Raw genomic sequence first — 13,903 nt, 5'->3', positions numbered from 1 at the left:
CAGATGGCACCCATTCACTTGCATTGTACAGACATACAGAGCTGAAATATGCTTGTAAAAAACTTCATTTCAGTTCTGCTGAAGAAGGAAAGACATACACATCTGGGACGCCTTAAAAGTGAGTCAATCATGAAAGAATTACATTTTTTGGGTGAACTAATCCTTTAATCCGTTAATTATGTCAGCTCTAAGAACCCTTTTTTTTTTTTTATTCCTATTTTATTCTATTGTGGTCGCAAATTATCCTCTTAAGGCCCAAGCTGTTTTTTACATGCATTTTTTCATTTCTCTTTGCTATTTGGGCTTGTTTTAACCTAATTAGAATAAAAACTAAGTATCATCTTTTGATACAATGTACTTTTAGAGAAAAATTATGTCCACATATGTGGATTCATGATCCGAATTTCCATAAAACACAATAAAGTCACCTTTGTGTAATAGAATGAAAAACTCTTTATTTCTGCCTTGAACACAGCAGTCTTTTTCCTGACTGTTTTTAATGTATTAATAACACATACACTTGTTTTTTAAACATGTTTTGACTATCATAGAGTAAAAACAACATGGAAACATTGCATTTTTGCCCATTTTGGACAGTTAAAAATAGTGTTTAGAACATTTAGATATGCTGCAAAACAGTTGCAGGATGACATTGTATGTCTGTAACAAAATATAAAACATTGAAAAGCATTTTAAATAGCCAATCTTGCATTAGGCTACTAATGTGTTTTGAACATCATAGTGAAAAAAACATGGTAGGTGAGTAGCTCATGTGACATTTTGGATTGGTTATGTAAAAAATGGAACATGTTAAAGACTGTTATAACTGAGCACTGAAGGACCAGGCCTGCTTACAGAGGCCCAGAGGTCATTGACCTTCACTGAGTCTGAGAACAAGGAGGAACCAAGGAACATGTACACACCTTGAGAATCACTGCCATCACTTATTTGTGAAAGGCTGAATAACAGTTAGCGCTCAGTTTGCAAACACAAGAAAACTTTGCAGGTCATACAACGCACTCGGGTTCTTCCAGTGCAACCTAGTTGTCTGCAGCGCATTGCATTTTTCAGGCCGATCATCTCTGGGAGGTGGGCAGTAGCCCTCCTGCGGACCGAAACATGGGGCAACGCTGTCACATGACGTTTCACTCCCTGGTTTGAATTTTCTTCCTCTGACTGTTTCGAAAGGTCTGCATCTGCACCGTGATGCTGGGCCAAGAGGATCGTAGCCACTTCCATGCGGAACTGAAGGAACTGGATTGGTCTTGTCTTTGATCCAGCACATACTGCATGGTCTTTTCGGTAGAGTAACCAGCTGTTGGCTAAAGCCAGATCTGTGAAGTGCATTACCATCCGCATTGTCCACTTCTTAGTACGGGTGCTCATTCGATAGTAACTTATCATTCTATCCATCAAATCAACTCCACCCATCTTGATGTTGTACTCACGGATAATGCTTGGTCTTGAGACAGTGACGTATTGTTTAATTTTCTTGTCCCAGCTTGGCAGGTGTCTTCTGGCTGCGCACCATGAACAACAGAAATCATCAATACTGGTTTGTTGTCGCATCCACTTCACTACACACAACTTTCCATCTTCAGCAGAAACTTCTGATGAGGTACCTCTTCCTGCGTTTTTCATGGCTTTGTCACTGGGTAACTTGTGCTTTGCTTCAGCAAGTCGGTTCTTCATTATTGTACCAGTCATGTACAGCTCTTTCTCCATCATTCGTTGCACACATTTGATGGTGGTGAAGAACCGGTCACAATACACCTTTGTGCCACGATGCAGAGTTTGGCACAGACGCTCGATGACTAAGCATCCCAAACTCCGGCCCTCTGGTTCTTCGACTTTCTCAATCAGTGAACCTGTGCCTTGATACAGCTCAAAGTCAAGCACAATGCCATCAGCTGTAGCACAAACAAAGTTCTTTATGCCAACTGGGTTTGGCTTCATTGGCAGATATTGTCTGTACGGACAGGCTCCTGTGAAAGGAATCATCTGCTCATCAATAGATGCTAATCAGGTCGATTCAGAGACAAGCAGCCTCAGAGAATCCGATCCAGAAAAGGCCTCACCTTCCAGAATTTGTCAGACATTCTCAGGTCTTCTGGCACATCATGATCAATAACCACTTTTATTGCTCCCCTCAGTTTGAAGAATCTGGCACGTGTAAATTTGTCAGTGATGGCAGTGATTTTCAAGGCTTTGGACCAGTACATCCTAATGGTTGGGTATCGGATGCAGGACATCAAAATACAAGCACCAAAAAAGTGGTAAACCTCATCTACTGTCATGTTAAGTGGCTCCCCACTCTTAGACATTGACGTAATATTTGAGCATTCTGCAATCGTCATCATCAAATCTCTATCAATGTACTGTTCAAAATATTCTAGTGGGGTCCAGCCATGTCTGCCTAGATCAGTTTCGGTCCTGATGCAGATACTCTGCCAGGTTTGGCCTCAATGGTGTAGCCTTCCAGCGTAGTCCACGTCCTGCACAACCAGAATCAGAATAACAATAGTATTTATTGTAGGAAGTTACATTTTTACCCATGTAAGTAATTGAGGTACAACAATAACAAGTACCTTGTTCAGAGTCTCCCTTTTTCTTTTTTTTTGTTTGGCTTGGTCTTGGTGTTGGCTCTTCCAAGTTATCTTCTGAGCTATCAGCCTCAATCAGACTTTGACGGCGACGTCTGAGAGTGCGGGATGAACCTGTACTTGTACCTGTCTCAGTTCCTGTCTCTGTCCCTGTCCATGAACCTGTCAACAAGTTTTGTAAATGATATTTTCCTTCCAATCCTTCACATAGCCCTAAGGCCCTAACTGCATAAAATAAACAAATATCTACTGGGTCTTGGCTAACCATTATCTGCACTATCTGCATGTTTGCATCCTAAGCTGTGGTCAGTGGGCTCAGAAATGGGGTCCTCATCATCACTACTGTCCTCACTGCTGCTTTCCTCCTGTGGTGATGGTTGGTAATTGCCATCCAGGATGGGATCATCATTGTCAGACACGTCCAAATCTGAGTTGTCTCCATCAATTAACCCAAGTAGCTCCAATGCTCTTTGCACAGAAAAACGCTCTGGAAATAAAAACATGATAAAATAAAATACAAATGAATTTATGTATGTAGGTTTGCATTATTTATTTGTTATTTATTCCAATTGGATAATATGCAAGCTAATTTACATGTGCAAATTTTTACTAGCATATTACATTTTTACTAACATTTTCAACACAACCAATGCAAGCTATTTTACATGTGCACATTTTTACTAGCATATAACATTTTTACTAACATTTTCAACCCAACTAATTTAAGTATACATACATGTAGGTATGTATTTTAGTGATTTAATTGTTAGTTATTTCATTGGGACCATGTACAGCTTTTTAGCTGGATCAGAGCTAGAGTTTTTCCCCATTTTACATCTGTGCATGTTTACTAGCATATCAGCTGTTTCAAGGAGCGTTAGTCCATAAGTACACTTACGTGTACTTCATGTTTAGCGACCTACAAAGTTGCTAGTTTTACACTTTTTTAAAAAAAATGCATGTCATGACAAATATACAAGGCTTTTATAAATATCTAAATCAGAATAAGCCATGAAATATGACAGAACTTCTTACCTGGTAGACGTTTGTGTATGGAGCTTCCACTTGAGTCTTCCCTTGTGTTCGTCGCCATTTTGAATTTTGATCATAGTGTATTATAAACTTCTAACACCACCAGATGGCAGTGTAAGTACCCCCATACGTGTCCATAACACCACCAATTCAGCAGTGAACACAATTGTGGACATAAGAGCTAAAATGTGCTGTCCACGTATGTGACCATAGAAATTCCATTTACTTTCTTTTAGGATTTATAAACCAGCAAAGATTGAAGAGACAAATCAGTACAGAACTGCAAGATGAGTGATTTCTAACTGAAATATTTTATAATTGTTGATGCACCTTTTCTATGAAGGACATGCAAAGAGCTTCTTTATTTGAATGAGATGTATATTCGCTCATTATTGATGCCATGACGTAATAAATATTGAGGTGGCCAGTTCAGTCAGTCAGAGTCATGTGTGTGCTCTTGGTAACATGCCATGGTGAAAATAAGAGATTACCCTGGAAGTCCTCCTCCCCTTCATCACTCATCCTCATCTGCCATTGAAGTGGCATCAACTGTTTTCAGTAGCACTCTGAGCGGATTTTCTCTGTCTATTCTGGTTGAAGCTTTCTAGAAGGAAGTGGTTCAATTCACCTGAGAGCATTGCCCGCGGTTTCATCTCTATCTACATAGTATTCTGAATATACACTGATCAGCCACAACATTAAAACTGCTGACAGGTGAAGCGAATAACATTTATTATTTCGTTACAATGGCACCTGTCAAGGGGTGCGATATATTAGGCAGCAAGTGAAGTCAATTTTTTGAATTTCATGTGTTGGAAGCAGGAAAAATGGGCAAGCGTAAGGATCTGAGTGACTTTGACAAGGACCAAATTGTGATGGCTAGGGTCAGATCATCTCCAAAATGACAGATCTTGTAGGGTGTTCACGGTATGCAGTGGTTTGTACCTACCAAAAGTGGTCCAAGGAAGGACAACTGTTGAACCGCCAACAGGGTCATGGGCACCCAAGGCTCATCGATGCGCATGATGAGCGAAGGCTAGCCCATCTGGTCCGATCCCACAGAAGAGCTACTGTAGCACAAAATGCTGAAAAACTTGCCATGATGGAAAAATGGTGGCCATAATAGAAAACTTAAAACTTAGAAGGCGTAAAACTTGTGCCAAATCAAATATATATATATATATATATATGTGCGGACTATCACGAAGCAGACCCTGCACCTACGTGGGACAAACGCTAGGAAAGAGAGAGAGAATAGACTATATTCATTTAATGTAACAATTTGAAAGGCGGACAAAGCTGTAATAAAAATATTTAACTTCTCTATAAAACGTTCAATTCAAAATATTGTCTGAGAAGCAAAATTGCATAGATTTATGCTTTCAACAATAAAACAATTGTCCAAGGATGAGATATATATATTTGATAAGATATATAAAACAAGTTACTATCTTAAAAAATGATGTTTCTCGGGTTAACAGGTCTTGTTTAAAAGATGTCTAGAAAATGTACTCAAAAACAAGACAAATATTACGAAATAATTTTAGCACCAGCATCTAACTTATGGGCACTTGAGGCATTAACAGTCTGTACTATCTCACGTGTTCATAGTTTCGCGTACCGTTAAACTCAGTAGTCACGTGTCTGGATGGCGATATGCATTTGGTAATTGTATGTAAAGGAGGTTATGCATAGTAAAAACAGGTGCGGTACACTCCATATACTGATTATTTCTGGGAGGAGACGGGTCGGGAATAAATCACGTGCATGTACGAACAATCTTACGGCTAGCTGGGATTCATAAAGTGAACTTTGCGCACTTTTTTATAAATCTAAAAACTTTTGTGTGTATGCAAAAAATATGACTTTCGTGTGTACGAACAGTTTTAGGATGAGGACTCGTGCCAGGTCTTAACTCCTGCCCATTTCTCCTGCATTCAACACACTGACTATGAGAAGTGATTGATCGCTTACCATTTAATATGATTATGGCTGCACTGATTTCAGCTGCAAATTTTTTACCTATTGTTAAAGAATTCACTGTGTGAACAGTCTGAACGCTTATCGACTTTATGAGTAAAAAAGGGACTCTGGTTAACATAAATTGATAAGACTTTTATGCTTATTTAACAATATTTATAACACACTGTCAGACCTCAAACATGAATTTTGAATTGTCTGTGTTTTTAGGGTTGGGGAGTAACGAAATATATGTAATGGGATTACGTATTAAAAATACAAAATATAAGTAACTGTATTCCACTACAGTTACAGTTTAAATCATTGGTAATTATAATACAGTTACATTCCAAAAGTATTTTGATTAATGAAGAGAATACTTTGCATTTTATTGTCATTTGTTTCAATTAATATTTAGTCCTTTTCTGACTGGAAAACATTTATACATATCAATGATGCGATCCAAAGTGCATTTGAACAGTAGTGAAACACTTTCTTATGATGTGTTACATTCATACGAGCAGACAGAGAAATAAGTTTGAGGTAAGTCTGGAGCAGCAGAAATAGAAATAAATCTTGTGTGAATTGTCAGCTTTATGCTAAGCTAAAATGCTAATTCTAGCCATTTTACATGCAAGTTACCAGACACAATCATATTTTTTATCAAGAAAATTCACTTTGGATCATAATTTCTTTTTTTTTCCTAGTAAGACGTTTGATATTAGGGCAAAAATCATATTCTTGATAATAATGTTTGTATTTTTTTCCTGTAAAAATATTTAAAAATCCTTAAACAAAATCAATTTGATTAATCTTGTTTAAGAAACAACACTGCATAAAATATTTAAGTTTTTCAGAGAATGCATTTTTAACATGTGTATTTTGTCTTACTCTACTGACAGAGATTTTATAGTCAAAACAGGTGAAGTAATCCAAAGTATTAAGAATACGTTATTGACCTTGAGAAATCTAACAGAATACGTTACAAATTACATTTTACAGCATGTATTCTATAATCTGTAGTGGAATACATTTCAGAAGTAACCCTCCCAACCCTGCGGACAACAGCTACCACAAGGATGTGAGTTATTTACAAGCTTGACAAATAAAGCATTGTAATCCTTTAGTCTTGAATAGCTAGACCAGAAATGGTAAAAGGTCTGGGGCTTAAACTTGCCAAGAACCTCCCACTTATACAGGAAGAGCTGTCTAAATGACACATAAACCTATCAATCACAGTCGGTATTGTCATTATGTGTCATTTACATGCTAACCCCCAGTACAGACTATTTCACAGACATATCTAAGTAAGTTACTTAGAATATTCAGTTATGCTTGTAGATATCAGCTGGACTTGCAACTAAATGCTTTAAATAAACGTTTGAACATCTCTTAACCCCTAACCTTGTGAAAACAACTATGTTTCCAGGCAGACTAATTAAGATTCCTTCAAATCAGAGTAGGCGTTACTAACTTGAGGAAACGTTTACCACTTTTGTGTGCAATATGCAACAGATAGTTAGTGTAAGGTCTGTGGGCAGTTCCACAGTTCCCATTTGAGGCATCACTGTGTGTAGCATATGCTGTAGAACAACATGTGAAAGTCTCTTCTAGTAACATTAACCACAGACCTTATTTTACTCCATGTATTTCCACTATTCTAAAAACCCAATGAAAATTCCCAAGGCAACCCATATGGAATTAGCCTTTTGGATTGACCTACAAATCGACATCATGACTGAACAACTCTATAGCAAATGGGGTATTGGCATGCATAGCAGTTGAGAGGTGGTGTGCAATGGCCTCATTACCCAAGACTCTGTCCAGCTGGGAAAACAGAAAACCCAATCTGATGCTGGATTTGAACAAAATGGAATAAGATTGGTTTCAGGGTGGAAACATAAATGTTTGATCTAATGTTTGATCTCAAATATGTGATTTGCTGGAAAGAAATAACCCATGTATTTGGAATTCTTCTAGCAGTTCCAACAAGAGAGAGTGTCTTTGGTGGTTTTCTGAAAGAAGGCATGCAAATTGCAGGGAAATCAAGGCTGTATTACTGCAAAACTTTGCAGACCATACACTACCAGCCATACAGATGTACCCATTACAGGCATAGCAGGCGCATTGGCTCGAGTTTCAGGCACATGTAGAACATTTCAAGAGTGTGGGTGGGAAGACGGTCATAATTTCCATAGAGGAAATAGAATAGCTCTGTTTCAGCAAACGGAGAGTTTTTAGTGTGGCTGTCATCTATTCCTGATTCGATGAAGCCACTTCACTCACCATGTACATTTGTTGCATTTGCCAAACACAAATTCCCGTATTTATTTTATTTACAGTTTTGTCAAATATCAGAAAGGAATATTGTCAGTTGAGGAATTTAATAGAACTTTAATTTTATATCACCTAGCTTCTGGCTAGTTTTTCATGGTTGCTGCTATCTTTATGTGCTCTATGTCAATGGTTCTCAACTGGCAAGATTTTACTTTAGACATCAAGTTAACTTAACAGTGCATCTAGCATTGTTTTTCCTTGTAGTCTGAGACCTTAAAATAAGAAAATGGTAAACCAATGTTTGGGTCACGACCCACCAGTTCACCACTCCACTATGTAACTTCTGCCATTATGTCATAGGTGTGCTATGATGAGGCAAAGAGGAAAAAAACTACATTTCCAAAATGGAAACTGAATAGGTCCAATTCACATATCTGAAATCTGACTGAACAGAATGAATTGTCAAATATGGCTCTTCAAAACTCAGAATCAAATATTGTAGCTACATTTCTGGAAAATTGACCCCCCCAGAAAAAGTGCTTTCCAACCAGTTAAACTGGCCAGCACGGTACTGAGAACATCCAATTTCATTTTAAACATGAATCTGGTGATTTAGTCCTTCAGTCAAGACCACAGTCTGCAACAGTCGATACAGATGGGCACACATCCCTCTCTACAGAGCTACTATGAGCAGGAACAGAAGAACACACATGGCTCCTTGTGAGTTTGCATCAATGGAGGCTTTTTCACAGGCGTCCACTACGATGAATGCGTATTTGCTCAGTGTGTAGGAGACTGGGGTGAAGGCCCAGAAGTCTATGAATGTGTCATTCAGATCTAACACACTGTTACACTTAATACCCTAACTCATTTCTTCTGAATCTTTCTAAGCTTTTTTCCCCCCTTTTTTTCTGACAGTGTTTTATCTCATTAGTCATCATTCCCACCATCTTAGGGACTTTTTTTGCCTGCAGCTGGTGTGTTATACTGCCTAACAGGCAAATTCTAATCCCAGGGCCCCCTCCTTTCCCTAACCTGAATCATACCACTAAAGAGGAAACAGACAGCGGCCGATGTTATGTAAGCAACCACACCATGAAAGGTGTATTTAGAAAAGAAACACTCATATATGCATGCAAGTATGGCCCAAATTAAAGATGATCAACCTTTAAAATGAAAAGACTTGACAAAGGCTAACATGATGTGTCATTAACTACTATGTACTAGCATTGCAATACATACAACACAATATCAGAAACAGTTAAGCAAGGTCACATCCTCAAAGTACCATAGTCATTCAAACCATGTGGTAATATTCAGTAATCAATCTGTTACCTCATGTTACCTATTTTTTAAAGGTGACGTGTGTAATTTCTGTGCCACTAGTATCATCAAATGACAAATTCAAATAAAAACCTCAAATAGTGAGAGAGTAGTGGTGGCGGCGTAGTGGGTTAAAGCACATAACTGTTAATCAGAAGGTTGCTGGTTCAATCCCCACCGCCACCACCATTGTTTCCTTGAGCAAGGCACTTAACTCCAGGTTGCTCCAGGGAGATTGTCCCTGTAAATAAATGCACTGTAAGCCTGGCCCGCCTGGGTAACTTAATGGCTTAATCAACAGCGTTTTTGACTAAATAGAACTCTTAAGAAAACTGGTCTCAGAACAGTTTTAAAAGCAACTTATTTTCATCCTACCTCCATATACAGCCTCCAAAGGCAGCATTTTTCAACTTTCAAATACAAGCCAAAATATCTTTCCACTTTGTCTAAGTTAGAGTGGAATTAAATCAAATGTTGTGTATTTAACGTTGTGTATTTCTTTGCAAAAGCTGCCATCGTGTGGCTCATCATGGCACATTTGTGGTGGAGGTCCATATCTCAGCAGGTTTACTTTGTGTGGGCGGTCAGGTCAGCAGGAAGGTCAAAGCGGGTAAATGTTTCTCAAGCCTGCGAGGCTTGTCAGATTGTCCACAGGAGTATAAATAAGACTAAGTAAGCAGTTTTAAAGAGAGTGGGGTGGCTCTCTTCAGGGATTCTTGCAACACCTACCTCATTTGTTCCAGTCTACCGGCAGCTCTCCTCCCGCCCCTCTCCACCTCATTACAGGAGTCATTAACAAAAGAACATTGTGTGCACAACAAAACTGCTCACAGAGCTTTAATACTGCAATTATGGTTTCTTTATAACAAGTACTCTAGAATCTCCCAGATTGAAATGAATAGCTGTCATTTTAGTTATAGAAATATTCTCAGATCCTTCATGTTCCTTGTTTACAAATGCTAAGAGGCCCTAGAGGATTTAGTGTGGTCAGGAACAAACTGGCTATAAATGAATAAACTCTTCCTTGGTATAGGAATATAAAGTATATATACTAATGGTAATAAAATATTATGAAAATGTAAAGGTTATCATAACATATTCAATCTAAGCCTTACCAAATGCATCTAGATAAAGGAGAATATCAAACTATGTTGTCATCTTTCGGTGGTGTCCAAAGACATCTAGGGTTGGAATAGACGAGTGGCTTAGCACTCACTTCTCAAACATCCACACCTTCTTGTATGCCGTGAACAAGCGGCATACAAGAGCAGCTCATATCAGCTTGAATAGGGCTATCTCCAAAACAGTTGGTCAAGATTAAGATCAAAGAAGTTTGTGATGAAGAGGAGGGCATGACTGGGACGAGAAGATTCACGCCTGGCACTGAGTTGTCCAATCAGTGGGAGAGAGATTAAAGGAGGAGCTGGGGATGCCAGAGAGAGAGAAATACACACAGCAGTGTTTGTGTGTGCGTTTTTGTTGTTTAAGTTCAGTGATTTATGTTGAATTAAAGTCTTTTTGATTGTTAATCCGGTTCCTTCTTCCTCCTTTCCCGATGAATGAGAGGCTTGTCTGCCACACTGGTGCCAAAACCCAGGACTGGAGGAAGACGCGCCGTCCGAGATCACGACGGCGAGGTGTGGTTCGATGGCACTGGAGCAGTCCGTCCGGAGATGGAGGAGCCGTTGCTCTCCACCAGGGGATGGAGGACCCGCTGCCGCCCGCTAGGAGGCGGAATCCAGTGCCATCGCCACAGAGGATCGCTGGACAGCTGGCTGAGGACCGAATGGCGCCATGGTCGGGAACCAGAGTTTTTTTTTTTGCTCTCTCTCTCCCGCTATCTTTCTCTCTCCCTTCCCCTCCCAGTGAAGGCAGTGAAGACCAGCTGGCGACAGAATGGCCGAAGGGGCAACTCCTCCCCTTCAGTAGGTGAGGGGGGAGGGGAGTAAGTCAGACCGGAGGTTCCCCGGCCTGAGTCAGACTGGTATGTGACGAAGAGGAGGGTGTGGCCGGGTCAAGCGGATTCACGCCTGGTGCTGAGTTGCCCAATCAGCAGGAGAGAGATAAAACGAGGAGCCGGGGACGCCAGAGATAGAGAGAGAGAGACAGAGAGCAAGAGAGACGCAGTAGTGTTTGTGTGCGCGCTTTTGTTACGATTCAGTTCAGTGTTTTATGTTGAATTAAAGTCTTTTTGATTGTTAATCTGGTTCCTGATTCCTCCTTTCCCGATGAACGAGAGGCTTGTATAACACAAAGATATTTCAAATCAGCAGTAAAATCTGACAACACAGGAATCATAAATTGTGCTTCTTTTCCTCAGATTACGATAAAAAGAAAAAACACAATTTGCCCGGCTTGTCTAGCTAAAATCAGGCATGTTCTTGAGTTGATTGACAGGCGATGTCTGTATCTAAAAGGTGATTGGCTCTTTAAAGGTGGCCCTTCCAATGACAGTTCCAAATTCTCCCATTCATTTCAATATAATTGGCCCGTCAATGCTAAATAGTCTCTGGCACTAAACACTTTTTGCAAGAATGTGGAAGTGTTCCACGATTCACAACGGAAGACTTCCAGTGTTTTCACACGCATCGGCATATATTTTTCACGGACAATTAGATGTTTAGCATATGCCAAATAAAAAACAAGTGGCTCCATAGGGCAAATACATTTACAGAGTTGTGATGACCATCTTTTAACAGTGCCTCACCTGAGCGGGTAGATGACTTGTAGAGACGGCCAAAGGTTAGTTACGTTGATACCATTAACAACTTCAAGCCTGAAATAATTTTTACTCCAACTTGCACTTGGTTTGCACAACAATGGTTGTTGTTCTTCATCTAGATCAGTCATTTCAGTAGTTTTCACATTGCTGCTAATGGAGTCAGGAACCAGAAATGAGTCAAGCGGCAATCAGAATCATGATGGCGCAACCTAGTGATTGGTGAGGAAAACTGGATATATCTTATAGCTAGCAAAATTATTCTTGTGATTATACTTCTGAAACAGTGAGTATTTTAACATTTACGAATTGGTCCCATTGACTTCCATTGTAAGTGCATCACTGGAAAATTTTTAACATCCTTACTATTATTTATGTAGTAACCATTTAAAGGCTATGGCTGTGCCATATTCCAAATGGCTGAAGGGTTGCAGGCACAACACGAAACAACGCCCTTCAGCTGTGACTATATTCTCAATATAGCTTATCAAACTTATTGCTTAAATAATACATCTTTCCACTCAAAAACGTATTTGAACAATGATGCTAAAAAAATCTAAAAAATAACTGACATATTACATACACATTCTTTAACAACTTTAAAACTCATTCTGCACAACAGTACAAAATTGGCTCCAGCAACCAAAGAATTCCCACCCATAGATGGCAGTGCTACTTGTGTGTTGGTGAGTACATTTGCAGACATATTAATGGTTAATGTCAGCAGTTTCTGCTGACCTTAAAATTATGGCAATGCTTCCTTAAAGTTAAGGTCAGGCTAGCTGGCATTAGACCAACAACAATGCACCCTGTACTCAAAATTGTATATTTAATGACCAGAAGAAACCGTGAACATCTTGCAATGATTAGTAGTTTACCAACATGTTTACTTTCCCAGTTGTTCCTTTTAATTGACAATACATCTGAAATACAATTCACCTTATAAATGTACATAACTTTTGTAAAATAGGCTGTAAGCACATTTAAGTATAATTCAAAACAGTTTCAAAATCTCTTAATATACAGATACTTTATCCATGAAGGAATTCATACAAATTCCTTTTTTAAAATTCCTTTTGAAAGTTCATGTATTTTGCTTAAAGCCTCTAAGTAGGACACATAAATGCCCACAGCAGGCTTGAGTACAGCGTAATGGCTTTTTTTTTTTTTTTTTTTACAATCTGGGATCTTAAAGAAAAATGTCCAAAAAACGTCTTCTGAAACTGTGCCACGCTTGTCGGTCGAAGAAGATCCACAACTATGGCTTGCTAGCAGTTTCCTTAGTTTTTCGGTTTCCATATCCGAAACTTCATGTCATCGGACACAGCAAGATTCGGAAAGAAAAGCAAGATACAAAGCCCCAAAACCAAATTATATCAGTCATACATGACTTACATTCATACAAAGATAAAATACAACACAACAAAAACAAGAAAACATCTGTAACACTTCACAATAAGGTTGTATACGTTATTCGTTAAGACATTCAATGAATAACATTTTTAAAGCATTTATTAATCTTAGTAAATGTTCCCATAGATCCTTATTGTAACGTTTTAGAGACGTTTATGTTTAAACATGGATAATTATTTGAAAGCAGAATTGTGATTTTGACCCATCGACATCTATTTAAATACAGGACAATAAAGACAGCAAAAACAACAGCATTGATGCCCCACTTCGATGTGTACAATTTCATCTAATAAAACAAAAACCAAACAGATGTATCTGTCATAACATGTACCTCTACTGCATGTCACTTTAACCCTTTTCCTTATGTTCCAACTAGGCTGAATAGTCTATATGTCTTTGAAATTGTGAACTGTATAAACAGCATACAGCTAAGACAGTAATCTGTTTTCTATGATAGTGGGCTTGTTGCATTAAAGACGAAGTGGATGACAATGAGAGAATAACAAACGACTCTATAATCAGCAGCACAGAGCATTGAGACGCAGTTACGTCACATTTGTACTATGGTGGCATAAGC

General features: G+C 38.8%; 1 long non-coding RNA gene across 1 annotated transcript; it reads right to left on the bottom strand.

Moving 5' to 3' along the window:
• Nucleotides 1–2,431: 2,431 nt before the first annotated feature.
• On the bottom strand, nucleotides 2,432–3,691 carry LOC127626447 (uncharacterized). The gene is made up of 4 exons (XR_007968459.1): nucleotides 3,639–3,691; nucleotides 2,869–3,090; nucleotides 2,589–2,765; nucleotides 2,432–2,495 (listed from the first exon to the last, which is right to left on the bottom strand). It is a non-coding gene; the product is annotated as an uncharacterized LOC127626447 (long non-coding RNA).
• Between the last annotated feature and the right edge of the window lie 10,212 nt (nucleotides 3,692–13,903).

The sequence above is a fragment of the Xyrauchen texanus genome, chromosome 33 (genome assembly GCF_025860055.1).
Source record: "Xyrauchen texanus isolate HMW12.3.18 chromosome 33, RBS_HiC_50CHRs, whole genome shotgun sequence".
Classification (NCBI taxonomy): Eukaryota; Metazoa; Chordata; class Actinopteri; order Cypriniformes; family Catostomidae; genus Xyrauchen; species Xyrauchen texanus.
The sequence above is the reverse complement of the archived record's forward strand: the minus strand, read 5'-3'. Positions and strand labels throughout refer to the sequence as shown.